A 22,249-nucleotide genomic window follows, 5' to 3' on the forward strand; every position below is an offset into this window, starting at 1 on the left:
TGCAAATTGAGAGCTATCATCGATTCCACCCATGACACAAACATCTTACAAGAGGATATAACACAGACAAAGGACTGGTGTCAAAGTCATGGACTAATACTCATTGCCAAGAAATGCATTATAGTGCTTTTTGGGAAAACTGCCACCCAGGCTAGTTACTCCATTTATAAGACAGCCCTAAGAGGATATGGGAACATATGTAGACAGCAATCTGGCATTTTACCAACATGTGGCCAAAGTAGTAAAAAAGCATTTTATGTCAGCCAACTTATAAGTAAGAGTATGGCATCCAGGTCCAAGGAAGACATATTATCACTTTATTTGGCCCTTATCAGACCCATCAATTAGTACAATGCCTCCTTTGGCATGCACTTGACCAGACATATGCAACAGTTGGCCTACCCACAAAGGTACTTTACCATGATAATCTAGAGTATAAACACATTGTCCTATATGGATCACCTTAAATCCCTGTCTCTGTACTGTCTCCTATGGGTTACTAAGAGCCAATATATGCCTGGCATACCAGGCATCCTCTGATGGACCTTTTGCACATCTGGAAAATGAATAGCATCAGTACCACTATATCCAAGAATTTAAATTTTGCTTGTGACATAAATAAGACATGCTAGTGAGACAGGTATGTGTCTCAGAGGATTTCCATGCTCTGGAACAGGGTTCCCATCCATGTGAAGTGGAGTCCATCACTAACACTGTTTAAACATAACCTTGACCAATGAATGAGAAATTGGTAATTCATCCCGGGGTCTGGCCCCTATGTCTCTGATAGACAGATGCAGACAGTAATGCCCAAACTAACATACCTGCCCACACATACACACACACACACACACACACACACACATGACCTCTTGAAACTTCCTAACTAACATACCTCCTCCTAATAAATGCCCATGATACAGAGACACAGTTTGGTTGGATTGCACAGCTAAGTTTATAAAGGCCTTGCTGTTCATTAGCCTAGTATAGAACTATGAATCTATGAACCTATGAAATATAAAAAGTAGTGCCATTGGGTGGTGTACACAGTCTATATTCCTTAACCACAACTGAAATGTGTAGGATTTACTTTCCAAGACAGACTTAATACAATATCAAAATTCACGAGATCAAGGCCAATATGCTGAGAAGGCACAACAATGAAAACTCAAAAACAACAAAATCCAGAAAATCAAACAAAGTTATGGCAAACATACAGAAGCACTCCCAACACCCTGCGTTCTCAGGCGTTTGCATATGATACACAAAACCAAGGGTGCCAGATGTGTGATACATAACATCTGCCATAGTTTTCTGTTGGTATCCAGAACGAACCATTAAAATGTTAACTTAATTTATGTGGTCAATACAATAGTTAACCTATTGCACTACATGCAATATTCTGGATTTCATTGTTTTGAGTTTTTGTTGTGCCTTTTCAGCAAACTCATCTTGATCTCATGAATTTCTATATTGTGTTAATTCGATCATCTAAAGTAGACCCACGTGAGTGATATTAGGAATGCTGCCATGGAATCCAGTTTCTTTGCCCTGCAAAGGTACATGAGGTCTCTGATCCTGTCACTCTTTTTATTGATGCTTCTCTATACTGCTAATGGGAGTACTGCAGTGTGATGCGTGGTGTTATTACTGTGCTAGTGGTATTCAGCTGCACCTGATTTCTATACCTGGCAACAGCTGTTTATTGAACACTCAGAAGTGAAACCTTAAACCTATCTTTGATTTAGTGTAGGTGGAATGAAATAACGTGGTAGAATTTGATCAACCTTAAGATGGAGGTTAGTAGGAGAAGGTGCCAGCTCTGAAATGTAACAATGGATCTTTAATCCCCTCCATCTAAATAACGCTGTTTGTTGCAACTCTCGATAATTACTTCATAAGTAGGCACCTGTGGCTGTCAAGAAGAGTTAATTGTGTCACTAAGGAATTCTTTCCAGATTCCCACACAGAAAAAAATGACACTGTCACACTTCCACATGCCTTTAAAATATCTAGTTTACACTGCTGCAGTGATCAATGCAGGACAATAACTGAAAGCAAACTCCTTCCTAAGCTGCTGATGCAGTCTGACTGTAGGCTGTTTGGGCTGCCAAGAACTAAGTTTGCAGCACAGCATGAGAGTTAAGCTGTTGATCTGCAAAGAAGGTATTGAATTCTACCTCCTTTCCCTTGTGTGTCGAGTTGCCACTCACCAGGACATTTAATTTCCCCCGTGTCACTATGCATATGCAGTAAAATGAACATGAATGATAGAGAGAGACTGATTACAAGAATACAAAATTAAAATAAATTATTCATTCTTTACAAACTTCACTGGTTGTCATCCTACCTCTCAACTGCCCAGATTTTCAAAGAATGTACAGATTTGTTGCCTCTTATTTTTGGTCTGTTCCTCATAAAATTTGCGGTTTTCTGTCAAATCGTTGACATAACTAAATAAATAATGACAGACATTTGAGTTTCAGACTTCACATCCTTCAGAAAATATATAATAATGTAAAATCTGTCATTATAGCACATTTCTAAGTTTATAAGAGCAATATTTAAAATTTGTCTCTATTTTTGGGCCTTGTGTTCTCCCATGATTTTTGGTTTTGTACAGATTTCTTGTGCTGAGAAGTTAAGAGATATGTCATTAAAGAGAAACCTATAGTCTTCAAGGTTGCAGGGCTCCTCTGCAAAGCAAAGAGCTGGAATTCAGACCAGATGAAAGATCTCTTTCCGTCTCAGTGCCCAGATTGTATTTTTGATTTTACTGATTGATCTTGTCATAGCTTTGATATTATAAATTGAGCAAAAGGCAGTAGCAACGAGTGGCTTCAAACCGGGGGAGGGGGCTGCAGGAAGCAACTGAATGGCTGTGGCTAACTAGAATGGGGTGGCACCCTGTTAAAACAGGTCAATTAACCTTTATCTGCAGTCAAACAGATATGTCTATTTACTTTCACCCAAAGGCTACTTCATTATGCAACTAATCATTATATACATAGAGATCAAGTGATTGTAGTTAGGTGAAATGGAGCCCTAGACAAATGACTCTGTGACCTCTCCATTTGGGGTTGTCACCTCTTGCAATGCTGAAAAACGGACCAAAGCCATACCCCCTGCTCTGCCCATGACTCTGCTCAGACTCACCTCACCTCTAATACAACCACACCCATTTTATGATTTAAATGCATATGTCATTAGGGTTGAAAGTCTCTTTTAGTCTATTTCATGTGCCTAAACTACTAGTATTACTGTTTTTTTTTTGTTGTTGTGGAGTATCTTGGACTCCACTGCATTGCTTTAGTGATGCTTTTTGTGAAAAAAGAGACAGAGGTTGCTTTTTAACAAACTCTGGCATTCTGTCCATGCTTCTACACAGAATATCAGAGTTAGTACAGCGCTTTCCAGGCTACCGGAGAATGATTCTGATTTCTGAATAGTCAGGGAAAAATACCAGGTTGGTGGCAAGCATACCTCCATAGCATACTGGTCTTCCCTGTGCTTTCCAATGCACCTCCCTTGTTTTCCCCTCATCCTGGCCCCACACCATTGATATAGATTACGCCTTCCTTGTTTGTTCACACTGTGCCTTACTTTTTAGCCTCACTCCCTTACTTTTAACACACCCTAACTGACCAAAATTCTACTGAGGTCTATAAGTGAAGCAAGTCAGGGATCTGGGCCCCCAGAAATTATAGGATTCTAAATGCTTTGAGGTGTAAATTAGAGGTTCTTTTTTTTTTTACAACTTTTTAATTTAACGATGGCCTTCACAAAAAATCATGGGTAAAAAGGGAAACTCATATTCAGTCTTATGTTTTCTTTCAAGGAAAAACAGGTTGTGTCTAAATCTTAATATTCATAGGTCCACAGGTGTGTACTACACTAATGGCCCTGGAGCCTTTACAAGCCTAGCCTATAGAAGTGCCCTGGCATCATGCTGCTCGACGTTGGTTCCCAGTGCCTCTATCAAGCAGAGCCACTGGAGTGATCCCTGGGGTGAACTTTCTATTTCCCATCAACTCATCAAGATTTATCTTGAAGAGGGCGAGTGAGGTGCTCTGCTTGACATGTATGGGAAGTCTGTTCCAGAGCATGGACAGTCTCTGGGTTATGAACCTGTCCCTCCAGCATGTTCTGTTGATTGTGGTAATGAGGTTCAGGTCTCTGGAGCATGTGGTGTGGAGGGATTGGGATTTCTTTAGATGTAGCATTTCTAACAGAGCTGGGTCAAACATGGCTTTGTAAGTAAAGAAGTGATTGCCTCTTAGTAGAGGATACGAGATGGAGAATAGCTGGAGTTTTTTGTGTCTGCCCATGTAGGACATGGGTTTAAGGCCTAGGATCCTCTTTGTGAGGTACTCTTGTGCCCTTTCCAGCTGTTGCATGTGTCTAGTGAGGTACATGTCAAATGGGGCATTATACTCGATGATTGGCCTAATGAGGAAGAGTAGAGAGAGAGAGAGATGATGACCTCTTTCTTCATGGATGCAAAACCCTTGGTATTGAAATATGCTACATAGAAGTACTTTCTCTCCACAGTGGCAATGTGGTGGTCGAAGGAGGTGTTTTTTTCAACCTGTGTCCCCAGATCTCTTATAATGCCTTCAGTGTTCAGTGAGCTCCCAGTGATGTGGTAATTAGTGGGAACTGAGTTTATTCCAAAGGGGATGACGACGGATTTTTTGGCATTAAGCTTAAGGCCATGGCTTCGACACTAGTCATTGGTCTCAGTGAGGCCTTTCTGTAGGATGTCTATATCACTTGGGGAGTTAATAATGGCTCTCAGCTTGCAGTCGTCTGTGAATATGGTCAGCCAGAGTCCCTCCATGCTGGCCTGGACGTCTGAGAAGTAGATGCCAAACAGGAGAGGACCCAGGACCAATCCCTGTGGGATTCCACTCATGACTGGTCAGCAGTCTGACTTGGATTCTGCTACTTTCACACTGTGGGTTCTAACTGTGAGCCAGTTTACAACCCACCTAGTGATATAGGAGTTGATGCCTAGTTTGGTGAGTTTATCAAGAATTCATGAGTGGGGAATGGTATCAAAGGCCTAAGCCAGATCAAGATAGGCTGTATGAACTGCATTCCCCTCATCCACAGCTCTGGTGACTGACTCAAAGAAGTCAACCCCCCAGGTTGAGCAAGCATGATCGATCTTTCATAAAACCAAATTGCATGGGATCTAGAGTTTGGAGATTCCCTATATCCTTGTTAAATAGATCCATGATGATGTGCTCCATAGACTTAAATATTAGACTCATCAGGCTAATGGGGTGATAATTTCTGGGGTCTGTAGTCACTCCCCCTTTATGGAGAGGGATGACTGTAGCAGTGTGTCATTCAGTAGGGGCAAAGTCTGAGGTGAGGCTGTGATTGAACAGGGCACACAGATGTGGTGCCAGTTCACTTTGTAGTTCATGTAGAACACATCCGGGAATACTGTCGGGTCGCATGGAAGCTGTATTCTTGGCCTTGGACAATGCAGCTTTAACCTGTGCTGCAGTAATGCTGCTTGCCTGGCATTCCTCCAGTATTGTGATTGGTCTTTTTGGGGGGAGGAGTAAACTTGGCACTCAATCTGTCGGCCAGTATGTTGGCAATATCTGTTGGCTCAGTATAGGAGGTACCATTGTGCAGTAACTCAGAGGAGAGCAAACCTGGGCATTGCCGTGGAGATTCTTGACAAAACTATAGAGTGCTTTGTGGCTGTTTTTAGTGTCTGCCACAATTCTGCCTTCACAGCTGGCTTTAGAGGTTTTGAAGAGGGTTCTCAACTTTTTGTTGAGGCTAATAAGGGAGTTTTAACAGTCTTGCGACTTCACCTTTTTCTGCAACAGTTTCTTCCTTCTGTTGTACAGTTTATTAATGGCAGGGGACCACCAGATTGGCTTCCTTTTTTTGGAGGAGAGCATCTTGGTTCTGTTGGGTATGGCTAGTTCCATACATTTATGTACGTGTTTGTACAGTGCATTGGTGTATGATTCAGCAGTCATGCATCTATTTTCCATTGACATGGGTGCTGTGAAGTTAGCCACCTCTGTTTTTAGGAGCCCAAAGTCAGCTTTGGAGAAGTTTTTCATGGTGGTTACCTTTGCAGGGGGGGTGTGGGTGAAATGTGTATTTCCATGGTGATTAGATTGTGGTCGGATCTAACCAGGAAGGAATTGACTATTGGTGTAGAGCCATGGTTGCCCATGTTAGTAATAACCAGGGGATGGATGTTGCTTCCTCTAATGGGGCTAAGAATCTGCTGGTCCAGGGCATTGGAACTGATGAATTCCAGGAAGCATTTGGCCAGTGTATTGGTCCATGAGTAGTTTTCCCAGTTGATGGAGGGGTACTTGAAGTCACCTAGTATGAGTGTTGGGTTGGACCCTAATAGTTTCCAGGGTGCTTAGGAACATGTAGTGAGAGTCTTGGGACATGGTTGGGGACCTATAGCAGGCTACAACCTGAATCGCCATCTTATCCAATGTTAGTTGTACCTGACATATCTCAGATGCATTATGCTGGGCTACTAGTCTGGAGGTGTGCATATCCTTTAGGAATATAGAGACACCACCGCCTTTGGAGCTTCGGTCATTGTTCTGGGGCTGAAAGGTGAGGAATGGGTTATAGCCTGGTAGTGCAGGGGTGCTTTCTGCTGCTTTAAACCAGGTCTCTGTTACAGCACAAATGTTGATGTTCTCCATTTTGAGGAGTGCTTCAAGCAAGTGCATCTTGAGATTTAGACTTCTTTCATTGAGTAGCATGACCCTCAGATTGCATTTATTTATAGCTGTCATGGTGGTGATTTGGTCTTTGGAACATTGCCTAAAAAAAGACACTATAGGGTTGGCAAGAGCCTTAGCCAGTATCCAGAAACCCAAGGGTGACAGATGCAGGCCATCACTGGCAAAGCATCAAGGTCTGTTAATCATGTCATCCCAAGCAGACAAATACTGGATCCACTTAAAATGACACCAGAAACTTAGCCAATTGTTGAAGTCAATCATTTTCTGCTTGTACTGCAGTATCATTCTGGGTGAAGGTAGGATGCTTCTCAGGGCTAGGGTCATACCTGCTTGTGCCACATAATCCGAGAGTTCCTCCATGTTGCTTTTCATGTAGTCTAGCAATGTGTGTCTCAGGTCATTCACACCCACATGGACAGTGACAGAGTCATACTTGTACTCATTGTGGAGTGACCTGAGTGCATGTGTTATGTGTCGGATTCTGGCACCTGATAGACAGCTGACTGCTACCTTCTCCTTATTCAACCTAGTGAGTGGGACATCAGAGTGCCTCACTATCAAGTCGCCTATGATTAGTGTATTGGGCAAGCTGTTTTACCTTAGGGGTTGTAGTGCGAAGTCAGAGTTGATATATGTTAGTAGGGGGTGTGGGGGGTGCAGGGGGGATTGCCCCCCTGCAAAAGATTTTCTTGCGTGTTTTTTTTTTTTTTTTAGTCAGCCGATCCAGCGACTAGACTTCAGCCAAAGTGCACTTTCGTTGAAGTGGGCATCTACTTTTTTTTTTTGAAGTAATGAAATTTTGACTAAGAAAAGTAGATCATTGTGTGTATGTGTGTGTGTGTGTGTGTGTGTGTGTGTGTGTGCATATATATATATATATATATATATATATATATATATATATATATATATATAGACACATATATTTATGTATAACACCACTTATGACTAGTCGCAGAGTCACATACACAATGAAACCATGATCTGCATTATTTTCTTATGCTGAGTTTTTTTGTTAATTTGGCTATTTTTTCTTTTGCTAAAATAAAGGATTTGGATACATCACTGTACTGTAATATTTTCTGCTACAAAAAGAAAACAGCACCCAATAGTCCATTCTTACATTTGACTTTATTTCAGATAGTGGACACCTAGCACATAAGTAAACTAGGATCTGCTTACAAAAAGAGTAATCTTCAGTGCATAAAGCATCATTCATAAAATACCTGTTTACAAAGAGAAAGCAGATCAGATAATCAAAGAACATATCATATGACACTGAACACATCTTGCACAAATAATCACAATCAAAATATGAAATTGATGAAAACAATCCATATTATTATTAATTATTGAGATCCATCTTGAAATAATAAATCTGCATTAAATTTACATGGTTTCTAACTATGCTGTTATACATTTGTGACACATTTTAAATAAAAAGACTGCAATACTTCTTTACTCTGACATCCTTGCCATGAGTTTTCTTTGTGATGAACATGATTTAACTTGTTTTCAATCTTCAGGAAGTGTTATACCTATCAGGGCTAACACTGACAACATGATTCAATATCTGAGATATCTAAAGTGGAGAATGGCTTAAATTAATGTGTTTAACCAAGGATTCAAAATGTCTTCTCTCAACTACTTGACAATTTAGGTCACTTAATGGTTATTTCTGACAAGGAGTGGCTCTCACTGGGCACCAGGTGTGCAAAAAAAAAAAAAAAAAAAACAGATCGGTACTGACAAAAAAAATTGCCATTAATATATGGCACTGTTTACAATGAGTAGCGTCTCAAATGTTTGCTGAAGTTTTGGTGGCTTTTCATGTTAAATGATGTCTATAACTGTATGTGATAAAAGACATTTGGTTCTGGTTAATAAAGTTACTCAACTTGAACTTTTTAAGCAACTTTTAAATGCTTTTCAAAAAAGCTGTGACTCAACATAATAAAGATGAAAAATCCTGTACAGTCCAAACATATGAACATGATCTTTTGGACTAGCAAAATGATACAGCCTTCATTCCTAATAGTCAAAAACAAGAAGTGAAGTTTTCAAATATGGGTGATCACTTCAACAATTCCACCAAAGATAAACAAACATATAGAGTTATGCCAGCAATATCTATTTTGATAACTACATAACCAACATCTGATTCTAATATTTCTTCAAATACTGTTACAGAATTTGAATCTGGTGATTTTTGTCCAAGACAGAAACAAACTAATTTAGAACTTTCAAATGTATATGATACAAGTGTGATAGGCACAAATACCTTAAATCCAAACACAGGCAATAAAAATTCTAAAGACTTTTCAACAGTTATTGAAGGACTGAATAATGATGAACAGTTTACAAGTATATTGACTTCTTTTACACCTGATAAATTTATGTCTTTGCTCAATAAAGGTTTAAAATTTATTCTCTCTTCTTTTGTACCATACTGTCAAAGAGTTATTAATATTAAAGGTATTTGTACAACACTGATTTTAAAAAATATGATTTTAATGCAGAACATTTAAAAATAAAATTAGTAAAGAAAATCAATAATTTAAGTTTAAATCTTCAGGTTATCTGCAATATTAGATAGCAATCAAAACATTTGATCAGTCCTTATTAATTGCACTTCATTACAAATAAAATAAGATTTTTGAAACTTTTCACTAAATTCGATCTTTCTGGAAAAACAAGCATCATACCATTTGAAATTTAGGAATGATTTGTTTATTGTTAAGGCTGACAAAGGTGGAACAGTTGTCATTTGGCCTAGTATGTTTTATTACACTGAGGCCAAGAAGTAACTGAGCAAGAGGATGCATTACCAATAATTAGCTTTAGATCATACTATGCAATTTAAGTCTAAAACTGGCAATGATTTGTTGTCTCAAATGAACATGGGGTTATCAATATATATCTTAAGTAATAACTCACTGGTGAAGAAATGGCACTAGACCATTTTTATTTATCTAAAACACATAAAACAATTAATCTTATGATGGGTAGACTTATATCTTTGATAGAACCATTCTAAATATTTGGATTTTGTTTAAAACCACATTTGTCTTATATAACATAAAGAATCAAGGATACTACCAAATGCTAGATCTAATGAAAGATACACATTGCAAAAAAAGCACTTGAAAAGGCAAAAACAAAATGACTGACTTCAATTTAGCAGCTTTTGTCTTTATTACACAAAAATTTCCTCAGAATAAATAAATAAAAATTCATCCAATAAATATCTGTACAAATAGTCATATGACTCATCAGCTGAAACATCTCTTTATATAACAATTAAATCATTTTTAAAAAAAAAATGCTTTGAATAACAAATCAGTGCGTACACTAAACAAACAAAAAAATATATAACATTATAATTTCTTTCATCTTAAAGGACAACGGGATATTAAAGTAGATTGCTCAACCTGCTGTCTCTTTTGGTCCCTGTTCATTGATATAGTATATAAAAATCACCCATAAAGCTTTAAAAACTAATCCACTCAACTGTTTTCCCTGTTAGGCTTCCTACCTCTCCATACTGTTTTACTTTCACTTTGAAAACCAAGTTGAAAAACCTCTAGCTGGCTCTGAAATGATGATGTCACATCTGTCAGAGCTCTTGCTCTAGATACTGGGATGTTTCCTCCCCCAAAGTGATGTAATCCCTGCCTGATTTGCATGCTGTATAGAACAGCCAGTGGACCTCGCACATTGTGATGTCAGAGCTGCCTTGCCCAGCCCACTCTTAACCTAGCAAAAATGTCAAACTATAATCTCACTTTTCTTAAGAGCCATACCGATATGTGACAAAGTACAGGCAGAAGCAAAGTAACAGCTGCAAAAACTAAGAGCATAGATTTGCAATGATCATGCATAGACATTAATTACATATTTTTACATAAGAAGCAGATGTCTGTCACAGTTAATTGACAACACTACATCAGATTACAAGAAGTATGCAATACTGTAATTTTCTTAAATTACCACTTAAAAAAGCATGTGAGTGCTGTCATGCAAGTCTGTGAAATATTTTGTGTTTATAATGCATCATTTGTTAGCTATTTAACCAAACAGGAAGGAAAAATAAGTGGGAGTTTGATGCTTTGCAAAACAGTGATTATTCCCAGTGCTATGGAGTTTGGTTCTAAATTTGGCAGGAGGAGTGCAACAAAAAAAATCTCCCACTGTAAGAAAGGAAAGGCTGACAAGAAAACAGTACATTAGTCTGGTCACCTGGTATGAGCTGTCAATCACATGCAGATAATGAGTCAAATTACTCTTAACGCTTTGACAGCTAGGGAAGGTAGGTGTGAAAGGGGAGGGGAGATACCTTGAAGAACTAGATTTCAGCCTTCACAAAAGAAATCAAGTTCGCATTTCTAAGAAGAAAGAGCAATAAAATGCACTTTTCAATTCTGTTCTGTAGCATTTGCACTGCTTGTGTTTGAAGTAGTCAGTGAAAAAAGATAAAATTTTAACCAAAAGTAGGTGACTATAACACAGCAGTGAATGCCTATAAAATCAGTGGACTTGACAGGAGCTTTAGGGAAAACGTGGCAGATCTGATGCAATTTTTTGGTGACAAACAATGCATTCTGGGATACTTAGTGGCAGACTAAACAGTCAGAATTATTTCAAGATGCCAGACCCCATGTGGTCAGAGTCAGACATCGTGTATAAAAATATCTAAAAAGCTCTAAATAGCCCCAGAGTGGTGTTAAAATGTAGGAAACACCAAACCATGATGAAATAAACATGTTTTTTGAGTCTGTGGGTGCAGTTGTCCTATAATATACATTTAAAGTTGATCATTTTATTAAAACCTAGTATTTTATCAGCTGCTAATGTAAGCTGCCAGTTCACTTCTCTGACCTCAAGTTCACTATTAATATCTCTTGAAAACATTGTAATTCTCATATAATCTACTATGAAAAAAGGAAATCTTTTAAAAATTAGATCACTTTGTGGTATGATTTCCAACATGATATTTATATCTTTTGTTTTTTTTTTAATATCCGACCTGTGTTTATTGGTCCTCTGTGAGAGCTTTCAAGTGGTTTTACCCACATAGAAATTCTTATAGAAATTGCCCATAGCAATTTACGGTACTCCTATTGTATTACACATACATCCGTCTTTACTAATAATCTCCATGTTACAATGTTTTAAATATGTAATGCAACCTGTAATAATTTATCTAGAAAACTTGTCAATTATAACAAGGATATGTTACAAAAGATCCATTTGTAATATACATAGGTATGGAATTGTTTTTCTCTAATAAACTCTTAACAGAAAATTATCTCTTGTATACAAAATTTGGTTTCATCCCAACAACAGACACCAGATTGTTCCAACCCAGCCACTGGGGATGCACAAGCCAGTGCATTTCTTTGTGCCAGTCCCAAGCCCAGATAAATGGGGAGGGTTGCATCAAGAAGGGCATTCAGCATAAAACCTCTGCCAAATTACTCATGCAGAGAACATTTCATATTTCCATACCGGATCGGTCGAGGCCCAGGTTAATGACCGCCACCAGTACTGTTAGCCAACAGGGTGCTGGCGGAAATTGGGCTACTGTTGGCTGATGGAGAAGAGGAGGGGAAAGGCATGCCCAAAGGCAGAAAGAGAGGAGAAAGGTTAGGAGTGAAGTAGTGAGGGTAGGAAATTTGAATGTTGGCAGTATGACTGGTATAGGGAGAGATCTAGCTCATATGATGGAGAGAAGGAATGTTGATATATTGTGTGTGCAAGAGACCAGATGGAAGGGAAGTAAGGCCAGGTGTATAGGAGGTGGGTTCAAATTGTTCTATCATGGTGTGGATGGCAGATGAAATGGGGTAGGGGTTATCCTAAAGGAACAGTATGCCAAGAGTGTTTTGAAGGTGAGGAGAGTGTCTGATAGAGCGATGTTTATGAAGCTTGAAATTGATGGTGTAATGATGAATGTTGTTAGTGCATATGCTCCACAAGTTGGGTGTGCGATGGATGAGAAAGAAAAATTTTGGAGTGAGTTGGATGAAGTGGTGGTGAGTGTACCCAAGGGTGAGAGACTAGTGACTGAAGCGGACTTCAATGGGCATGTTGGTGAAGTGAACAGAGAGGATGAGGAAGTGATGGGTAGGTATGGTGTTAAGGAGAGGAATGCAGAAGGTCAGATGATTGTGGATTTTGCGAAAAGGATGGACATGGCTGTGGTGAATACGTATTTTAAGAAGAGGGAGGAGCATAGGGTGTAATACAAGAGTGGAGGAAGATGCACAGAAGTGGATTATATCCTATGTAGGAGGGCCAGTCTGAAGGAGAATGGAGACTGAAAAGTGGTGACAGGGGAAAGTGTAGTTAAGCAGCGCAGAATGGTGGTCTGTAGGATGAAGTTGGTGATCAAGAAGAGGAGGAGGAGTGTGAAAGCAGTGCCAAGGATTAAATGGTGGAAGTTAAAAAAGGGTGATTGTGAGGTGGAGTTCAGGGAAGAGTTAAGACAGGCACTGTGAGGCAGTGAAGAGTTACCGAATAGCTGGGTAACTACAGCAGAGCTAGTAAGGGAGACTGCTAGAAAGGTGCTTGGTGTGACATCTGGACAGAGGAAGGAGGACAAGGAGACCTGGTGGTGGAATGAGAAAGTACAGGAGAGTATACAGAGGAAGAGGCTGGCGAAGAAGAAGTGGGATTGTCAAAGAGATGAAGAAAGTAGACATGAGTATAAGGAGATGAGGCACATGGCAAAGAGAGAGGTGGTGAAGGCTAAGGATAAGGCATATGGAGAGTTGTACGGGAGATTGGACACTAAAGAGGGAGAAAAGGACCTGTACTGATTGGCTAGTCAGAGGGCAGAGCTGGGAAAGATGTGCAGCAGGTAAGGGTGATAAAGGATAGTGAGGGAAATGTATTCACAAGTGAGGAGAGTGTGTTGAGTAGATGGAAAGAGTACTTTGAAAGGCTGATGAATGAAGAGAATGAGAGAGAGAGAAGGCTGGATGATGTGGGGATAGTGAATCAGGAAGTTAAACAGATTAGCAAGGAGGAAGTAAGGACAGCTATGAAGAGGATGAAGAATGGAAAGGCTGTTGGCCCAGATGACATGCCAGTGAAAGCATGGAGGTGCTTAGGAGAAATGGCAGTGGAATTTTTAACCAAATTGTTTAATGAAATTTTGGAAAGTCAGAGGATGCCTGAAGAGTGGAGAAAAAGTGTTTTGGTACCTATCTTTAAGAATAAGGGTGATGTGCAGAGCTGCAGTAACTGCAGAGGGATAAAATTGATCAGTCACAGCTTGAAGTTATGGGAAAGAATAGTGGAAGCTAGGTTAAGAAGGGAGGTGATGATTAGTGATCAGCAGTATGGTTTCATGCCAGGAAAGAGCACTACAGATGCAATGTTTGCTCTGAGAGTGTTGTTGAAGAAATACAGAGAAGGTCAGAAGAAGTTGAATTGTGTCTTTGTGGACTTAGAGAAAGCATATGACAGGGTGCCTAGAGTGGAGTTGTGGTATTGTATGAGGAAGTCGGGAGTGGCACAGAAGTATGTAAGAGTGGTACAGGATATGTACGAGGGTAGTGTGACATTGGTGAGGACTGCAGTGGGAGTGACAGATACGTTTAAGGTGGAGGTGGGATTACATCAAGGATCAGCTCTGAGCCCTTTCTTATTTGCAGTGGTAATGGACAGGTTGACAGATGAGATCAGACAGGAGGCCCTGTGGACTATGATGTTTGCAGATGACATTGTGATATGTAGTGAGAGTAGGGACCAGATTGAGGAGACCCAGGAGAGGTGGAGATATGCTTTAGAGAGGAGAGGAATGAAGGTCAGCAGGGCTAAAACAGAATATATGTGTGTAAATGAAAGGGAGGGTAGTGGAATGGTGAGGATGCAGGGAGTAGAGTTGGTAAAGGTGGATGAGTTTAAGTACTTGGGATGAACAGTTCAGAGTAATACTGAGTGTGGAAGAGAGGTGAAGAAGAGAGTACAGGCAGGGTGGAATGGGTGAAGAAGATTGTCAGGAGTGATTTGTGACAGACGGGTACCAGTAAGAGTGAAAGTAAGGTCTGCAAGAGGGTAGTGACTAGCTATGTTATATGAGTGGCACTGACAAAAAGGCAGGAGTCCGAGCTGGATCTGGCAAAGTTAAAGATGTTAAGATTTGCACTGGGTTTGACTAGGATGTACACGATTAGGAATCAGTATATTAGAGGGTCAGCTCAGGTTGGACAGTTTGGAGATAAAGCAAGAGAGACAAGATTGCTTTGATTTGGACATGTACTGAGGAGGGATGCTGGGTATATTGTGAAAAGGATGCTAAAGATGGAGCTGCCAGGTAAGAGGAAAAGAGGAAGGCCTAAGAGAAGGTTTATGGATGTGGTGATAGAGGACATGCAGGTGGTTGGTGTGACACAGCAACATGCAGAGGACAGGAAGAAATGGAAACAGATGATCCGCTGTGGCAACCCCTAACGGGAACAGCCGAAAGAAGATGTTGAACAGACACCAGATTGTTCCCATAAATTATTTCCCATTTGCCAGTGACAATATCCTTGATGTCTAGCTTATCTAAAGAAGCATGTAAAGGAAAAACCCTTACATAAGAATATCTGTGACCTACTTGGCTTGTTTGTTTGAAGCCAGTAATTAATATGGGCTGAAATTTCACTGTCCTGTTGTTCCTAACTTCATTAACAATGTGATAAATCCTGTCTTTAGAATAACATCTATCTAAAAACATTGAACTGAGTATCAAACCCCCTTCTTCAAAAGTGTTATCATCACTGACTAATCGGCTGAGTTATATTAATTGCCCTCTAATAACATTGTATTTCATAAAACAAATGTACTGGATGGAATTATGCAAGTAACTATTCACAAATGTTTTTTTTCTAAAAATATTACTCTATAAACAGCGCTTAGTGTTGCCCCCTGAAATCTCAAGATCTAAATGAACTTTATTGCCAGTCTCACTCAGAGTAAAGTGAAGAAACCCTGTAGATAGATTTCACTCATTTAAAAATGTAAAACCTTTCTGTGGTATTATTCCAAATGACTATCAAAACATATATGTTTCTCTTGTAGAAAGTGATAACTCTAAACCACTTATTAACAATTTATCTTTTTCCCACCAGCTAAGAATCAGTGCATATGTAATAAAGAAAGAAAGTGTTAAATTAAAGTGAGTCATTTTGTTTTTGTCTCTTCAAGTGCTTTTTGTGTTTTTAAATTATTTTGGCACTATTTGGGTAGTGTCTATTATTCATTTTTTATTATCTAATGAAAGATACTAGTATTACCAACACAACTCATATGTATACTTCTAATTTTAAAAGCATGTACAATAGCATCTCACATGAAATTGATATAACAGCTATTAGACATTGTTTAAGGGTCAATAATTTGTACTTTAATAAATTTAATGATTTTTTTTTTGTTATAGGTATTGAAATTTGGCTTGAAGAAAAATGTATTCTATTTGGACCAGAAATTTTACTTGCAACTATCCTCCGGATTCATGAATCCTCCGTGTAAGACTAAATAAGTCTTATTTGGAGGCTACAGTTGAATGGTATGATGTCAGCATGCCATGAATATTCATGAGGGCACACTGACTCAACCACAAGTCTAACACAGACCGTGCAGGAAAGCAGGAGGCATGTCCGACTGCCAAGCAGTCTAAATGTCCACGCCCCTGCAAGTGTCCAAAATGCAAAATGTAAACACACAAGAGCGAGTCCGCTCAATTGTCCATGTACCCAACACAACACTCCCTGACATTGTAAACCCCCATCACAGTTATAAAAAGTAAAACATTAATTTTATTTTATTTGCGCATGTGTGACCGGGTATGCCCATTGCTTAGCTGCAGTTAGCAATCCCGACATGGAAGAGCATAAGAAAGAATGTTTATGCAAATTACACCAAATAGCAATAGCGTAATGGTAGAGCGTTCGCACAAAGAGGGGGCATTCACGATTCGAGTCCCGCCACTCCCCTTCCTATCTATGTTTTAAATCAGTATATGAAATAATTCCTGACATATATGATTAAAATTTTACTAAAAAGCAGTGAAATGGCTTATATATCAGCAAACAAAATATATATTTATAAAGGATCCTGACATATAATTACCTGCAGTTAAGCAGCGCTGTACCCAGTGCAATATAGGTGCCCGTAGTTCAGCAACGCTTTACCCAGCGCAATAGAGTTGCTTATAGCTAAATAGCGCTTCACCCAGTGCAATCGGTTTGCGCGGAGTGCGCGCTGCGCCAACCAGTGCACCGTAGGGCAACGTGGAGCAACGTTGAGCAAAGTTGCTTAAACACAGCCACACCCCCTAGCCTGTCTGGACAGTAGTAAAATAAAATGAATGACAAGGTTCAAACTGAGGACTCTGTGCACCATAATCAAAGTACTCAACCACTAAGCCATGACAGCTTAGGATAAACAGCCACTGTTAACATACATATACTTATAAATGGTAGATTAACCATTACTAAGCAGGTCTGCAGTCAGCTGTGAATTTTCAAAAATGGCCAATCACAAAAAAGTGCGGGAAATGCAGAATATTTAAGCCCCATAGGCGGGAATACTCACCATAACTAATTGTAGCTCCCATCTGCAGTTAGAATGGCTGGTGCTGGAGAGGGTACCCACTTCCGAGCGCAATGTTGGGGCATCAAGGAGTCGAAATACATGGCTTGGCTCCTTGTCCACCGTCATGAGTCAAGACTTCTGCAGGGTCAGTTCTAAGGGACGGAGTACAAGGCAGAGGCTTGGAACTGGTTAGCTCATGACCTCACCAGTGTCACAGGCGTTCCTCGGACTGGTGAGCAGGTCCGTCACCACCATGCAGACCTGAAGAGATGGAAGCAGGACCTACTGAACCAATGGATACAGGAGGCCCGTGGGATGCAAGATGCCCCACAACTGAGTATGTAGCCATGGAATGCAGTATGTAAGAAATTATAATTGATTCTGTATAATGGATAGGTATGTCTCAATATCCCTTCATTTACTTCACAGCTGCAGGTGACCATGCTGCGAATCAGCAAGCCTATGCAGATAGGCTGCTAAGGCTGCGCCACCAGGAAGGTTAGTAATTATTCTGCATGTATTGTTATATAAAATAGGGGAGAGAGCCTGAAAGAAAGTGTTGTAGTCCAATAATACAGCCATAAAATGCCCCGAATAAGTCCTCTGCATGTACTGTTATATAAAATAAGTCAGAGAGCCAGACAAATAGTGCAGTAACCCATTAAGAAAGTTAAAATATGTCTGTAATAATATCTCTGCAGGTACTTACTGTCATATAAAATAAGTGAACGAGCCTGAAAAAGAGTGTTCTAACCTATTAATAAAGGTATAATATGTCTTGAATATGTCTCCCATATGCACTGTTATATCAAATAAAGGAGCAAGCCTGTGGAAAAGTGTGTAATGTAATTAATAAAGGTATAAAACTTGGAGTGTGTCTGTGTCACTTACTTTGAAATGTTGTTGTACCCTTGCATTATACAAATAGTACTGTTTTAATAAGTGCTGGCAACCCACAGTTGGGCAATCCCATCTAAAGTAGGTGATGGAAGTGCTAGTAGCTGTGAAGCATATATACAGTCCTCAACAGTCAGTTACTGGCCGGCATGCATAAGTAAATCTGGCACACGAGTAGCTTGTTAATTTGTTCCCCAGAAATGTGAGTGTGCTTCAAGAAATGCAGGGTTCTGTACAAATTGAACTGAAAATGTCATGTGAACACATCCAGATATGTAGATAAAGAAATATAAATAAAATCAAGAAATATGTAGCAGTAACATCTGCATCTTGGATAGTTAGTATGTCAGATATAGGTCAGGTATATAATGAACTAGCCAAACCCATTACACAATCTAATGCATGTTGCCAAGTGTAATAATACATGTAGGGGATATACACCTGCAGTCACTAGGAATGTAGTGTAGACTAAAAGTACTTATAAGATGTTAATTGAGATTTCTTTCTACACCCTACTGTATGTGCATAAACCATGCAATTCCACACCTCAATGGGTATGTGTAATCTCAAACATTTGTTGGGACATATGTCCTATTGTTCTATAAATATCTGCATTCACTTTGATGCATGTGCCCTATTCAAACACCACAATCATGGTGGCCTGTTGCTACCAATCATCCCTGCATGCAGTTGGAATGTCCACTGTTGTTCAATATATGCATGTGTTATACTTGCTGTTCAACTGTTGGAACCTTGGTGTGTTGGGTTAATGGGAATATTACTGCATGCTGTTACAACTAATCTGGAATGCTGTTGTTTATGTTGTAATTAAACACACCTAATCACAGAACGTATGGGAAGGCCGTTCCCAGCGGACCCACCTATCCCTCCTCAGCTGGTGAGTGCACCTGGCACCAGCAGGTACGGTGCCCAGCTCGGGCTTCCCTCCTCCGTTGGTCCTTTGCTACCTTTGGGTGGAAGTGCTGCAGGGTATGGGGCTCATCCCACCATGCAAGCGTGAGCGGAGAAGGGCCACCTGTCACCCTTCGAAGGGTCCGGGTTGTGGTGCGTAGGGAGATCCAGTGTTCAGTCGCTGATCCCCTACGCCAGCTCAGGCAAGAGTGGCGCATCTCACAGGTGAGCCTGCATGTCCTACGCAGCCCCCAGCACAGCCACCCTCGGGACTGTGAAGGTGCAGTGGTGACTGCCCATGGGTGGGGATCTCAGTTCCACTGTTACCATCTGTGGGCTCATGGGCTTGTGATTTCCAAACATCTGTCCCCGTCAATTGTGTTCACCCACCCCATGTGTCAGACACCGCCCCTGTATGCATCTTGTTTGTCTTGTCTGCTTACCACCCCAACCTACCTCCCCAAACATACCTACATCCTCTACCTCACTTTCCACTCTCACCTGAAAAAAAAAAAAAGGGCAATCTGTACCCACAAAAAAATTACGCCCCATACATAGCTGCCCATTTCACACACATGTCCGCCGGACATGTAAACTGATAATTATAATTGGCAGTGCAACATACTTTGTTGTCCTCACCCCTCTACCAGAGGTGGAAGATTTCAAATTTCACTCCAAATTTTTTGCATATGCACAGCTGTTCCTGGTAAAGAAATGGGCAGCTATGGACCTTCCCTACACCAGTCCTGCACATCCCGAGCTTGTTTTCCTACTGTCTTCCCCTCTCTGTGCCCCCTTTTTCACCACTTTCCTATCTCCCCATTTTCTTTTCTTTCAAAGAAATTAGCGCGGGGGTTAGCGGGAGTAAGCACTTTTAAGCAGTAGCAAGCGGGTTTAAGAGAGTGTGCGCATGTGTGCGGTTAGCTAAGTATTGCTAAGCATCACGCAAACCCGCTTACAACTGCTTAAAAGTGCCTTAGTCACTCTATGTCAGGGCCCTTGTTCTGCTCAGCAGGAAAATAAAATACCTCTGCCAGTCTCGAACTCCAGACCATTGACACAATAGACTGCATGAATTACCACTAAGCCACAGCAGATATACAATAACCTGGTGCTCAAATAAATATATCATGCATTTCAATGACTGAATGTAAAGGAAAAATAGGAAGGCCATAACACAAAGCTTGTTTTGTGGATCTTTACCAGCAATTGTTGTGAAATGCATTACATTAGTGTGATATGAGAAGCAGCCATTCTAGCAGCAAATAAAGTTCCAGAGGCACTTTACAACCCCCACACAGTATCATAGCAGGACAAACAGTGGCACATCTGATTCGGGCAGAGGCCATACTACCCAACTGTGACTACTTTACAGGGATGTCCCTGATGGTGAAACATATTTAAGCTGTGTCCCTCTGAATCCCTCTGAAAAGTACTGACGTTAGTCAGAAAGGTGGGGTATTACAGAATGAATACTCACAATAATAACAGTAGACACCGCTTGTACTTCATAAAAGGAGTACGTATCCATATGCACTGCTTCATACAAGTCTAGACTTTTACTGTCTCTATTATGTGTAAGGTGTACTTCACATTTAACTACCTATCCCTGACTCCATGCAAAGATGTATCTGAGTGTTTCATAGGCCTGGCAGAGGCACAAACACACATGCATAGCAGCTATCCTGCTGTTACACACACTGCAAATGGCTGTGGTAGGACTTCCACAACCATACCTTTATGCAGGACTACTACACAGAAATACCACAGGATGTAGCCATGTACTGGTATCAACTGGCTGTAACAATGCCATTGTACTAGTGATGAAAACACCTGTGGGTTGCACAGACAAAGAATGATAAACCAACAGGTACACACCAATCCTTTAAGTCCAGTAAGATAACCTTCACACAATAATACATAATGCTCTCTGTATGTCAGCAACCCCCCACACACTTTAAATACACTTGTGTGTTTAGGGTCTACCAAGGATGTAGTTAGGCATACACAGTACTGGAATTGTCCAGTTGTCCTGTGAACCCTGTGCTAATGTCAACAATAAAACCACAAACCCTGCAGAGGTGAGTGCATTAATATTCAAAGTATAACAGTTCACAAACAGTTCATGTGCCAAATGAATACTTCTCAATAACTACGTTTGTATGGCAGTTAATTATATGAGTAGAAAAGAAACTACATAGTCACATAAATGTTGTGTAAGCATTTGTAGGGGTGAGTTAAACTCTACACTGATAGCTCTATACTGCAAGTAGCAACAGTCAGGCCTGAGTTCAACATGTACATCACTGTCTATACCTCTAGCTTCAGATATAAGAAGTATACCAACCTTCTGACTTACACAACAGTGTCCACAGCAAATAAGCATGGGCCCCACTCTGGAAATCTGAAAGGGCTACTCCTACATACCTTAGCAATTTATAGCATTGGGTTGCTATGACAGTGAGTACTGCAATTACCACACAGCAGGCTGTATGCATCTACCAAATGCTGGGCACCAATTGGTGCAGAGGGCATCACATGCACATGCCCAGATAACTATGAAACCAGATTGTACTTGCTATCCCCACATGCGATCATTACATTGCACGTGTCAGCAACTACTGACAAACTCTATAACTTAATAAAGAAACCTTACTTAAGTAAATATAATATTTACTTCTGTAAAACCTAAATATATTAATTAAGAAAAAAAAAATAATTAATGAGCTATAATAACAAATAAGTAAAAAAACTTTACTTAATAAAAAAAAAACCTTGAAAAGCATACACAGACGGACCTGACAGTGAGTAACAGATCAGTAGTTACCAGCAAGTAGTAGATGTTTATGAATAGTACTGTACATACTCAGAAACATGCATAAGTGGCAGCAGTAGGTATGTATGCAGTGATGCCATGCATAAGTACTGCCATGGACAAATTAGTGTGTAGCTGTGTGCAGTGGGACATAACTGTGACATATGTATCACAGCATTATATGTCGAACATCTAAACATGTTATCTATGGTCTGTACAGTACTGCGTATAATGGCAGTTTGGGGGAGTAGTGCAAACACCTATATAAACTTGGATGTGACAGAGTATG

Source organism: Protopterus annectens, chromosome 9.part0 (assembly GCF_019279795.1).
Source record: "Protopterus annectens isolate FY-2018-M chromosome 9.part0, PAN1.0, whole genome shotgun sequence".
NCBI classification, from domain to species: domain Eukaryota; kingdom Metazoa; phylum Chordata; order Ceratodontiformes; family Protopteridae; genus Protopterus; species Protopterus annectens.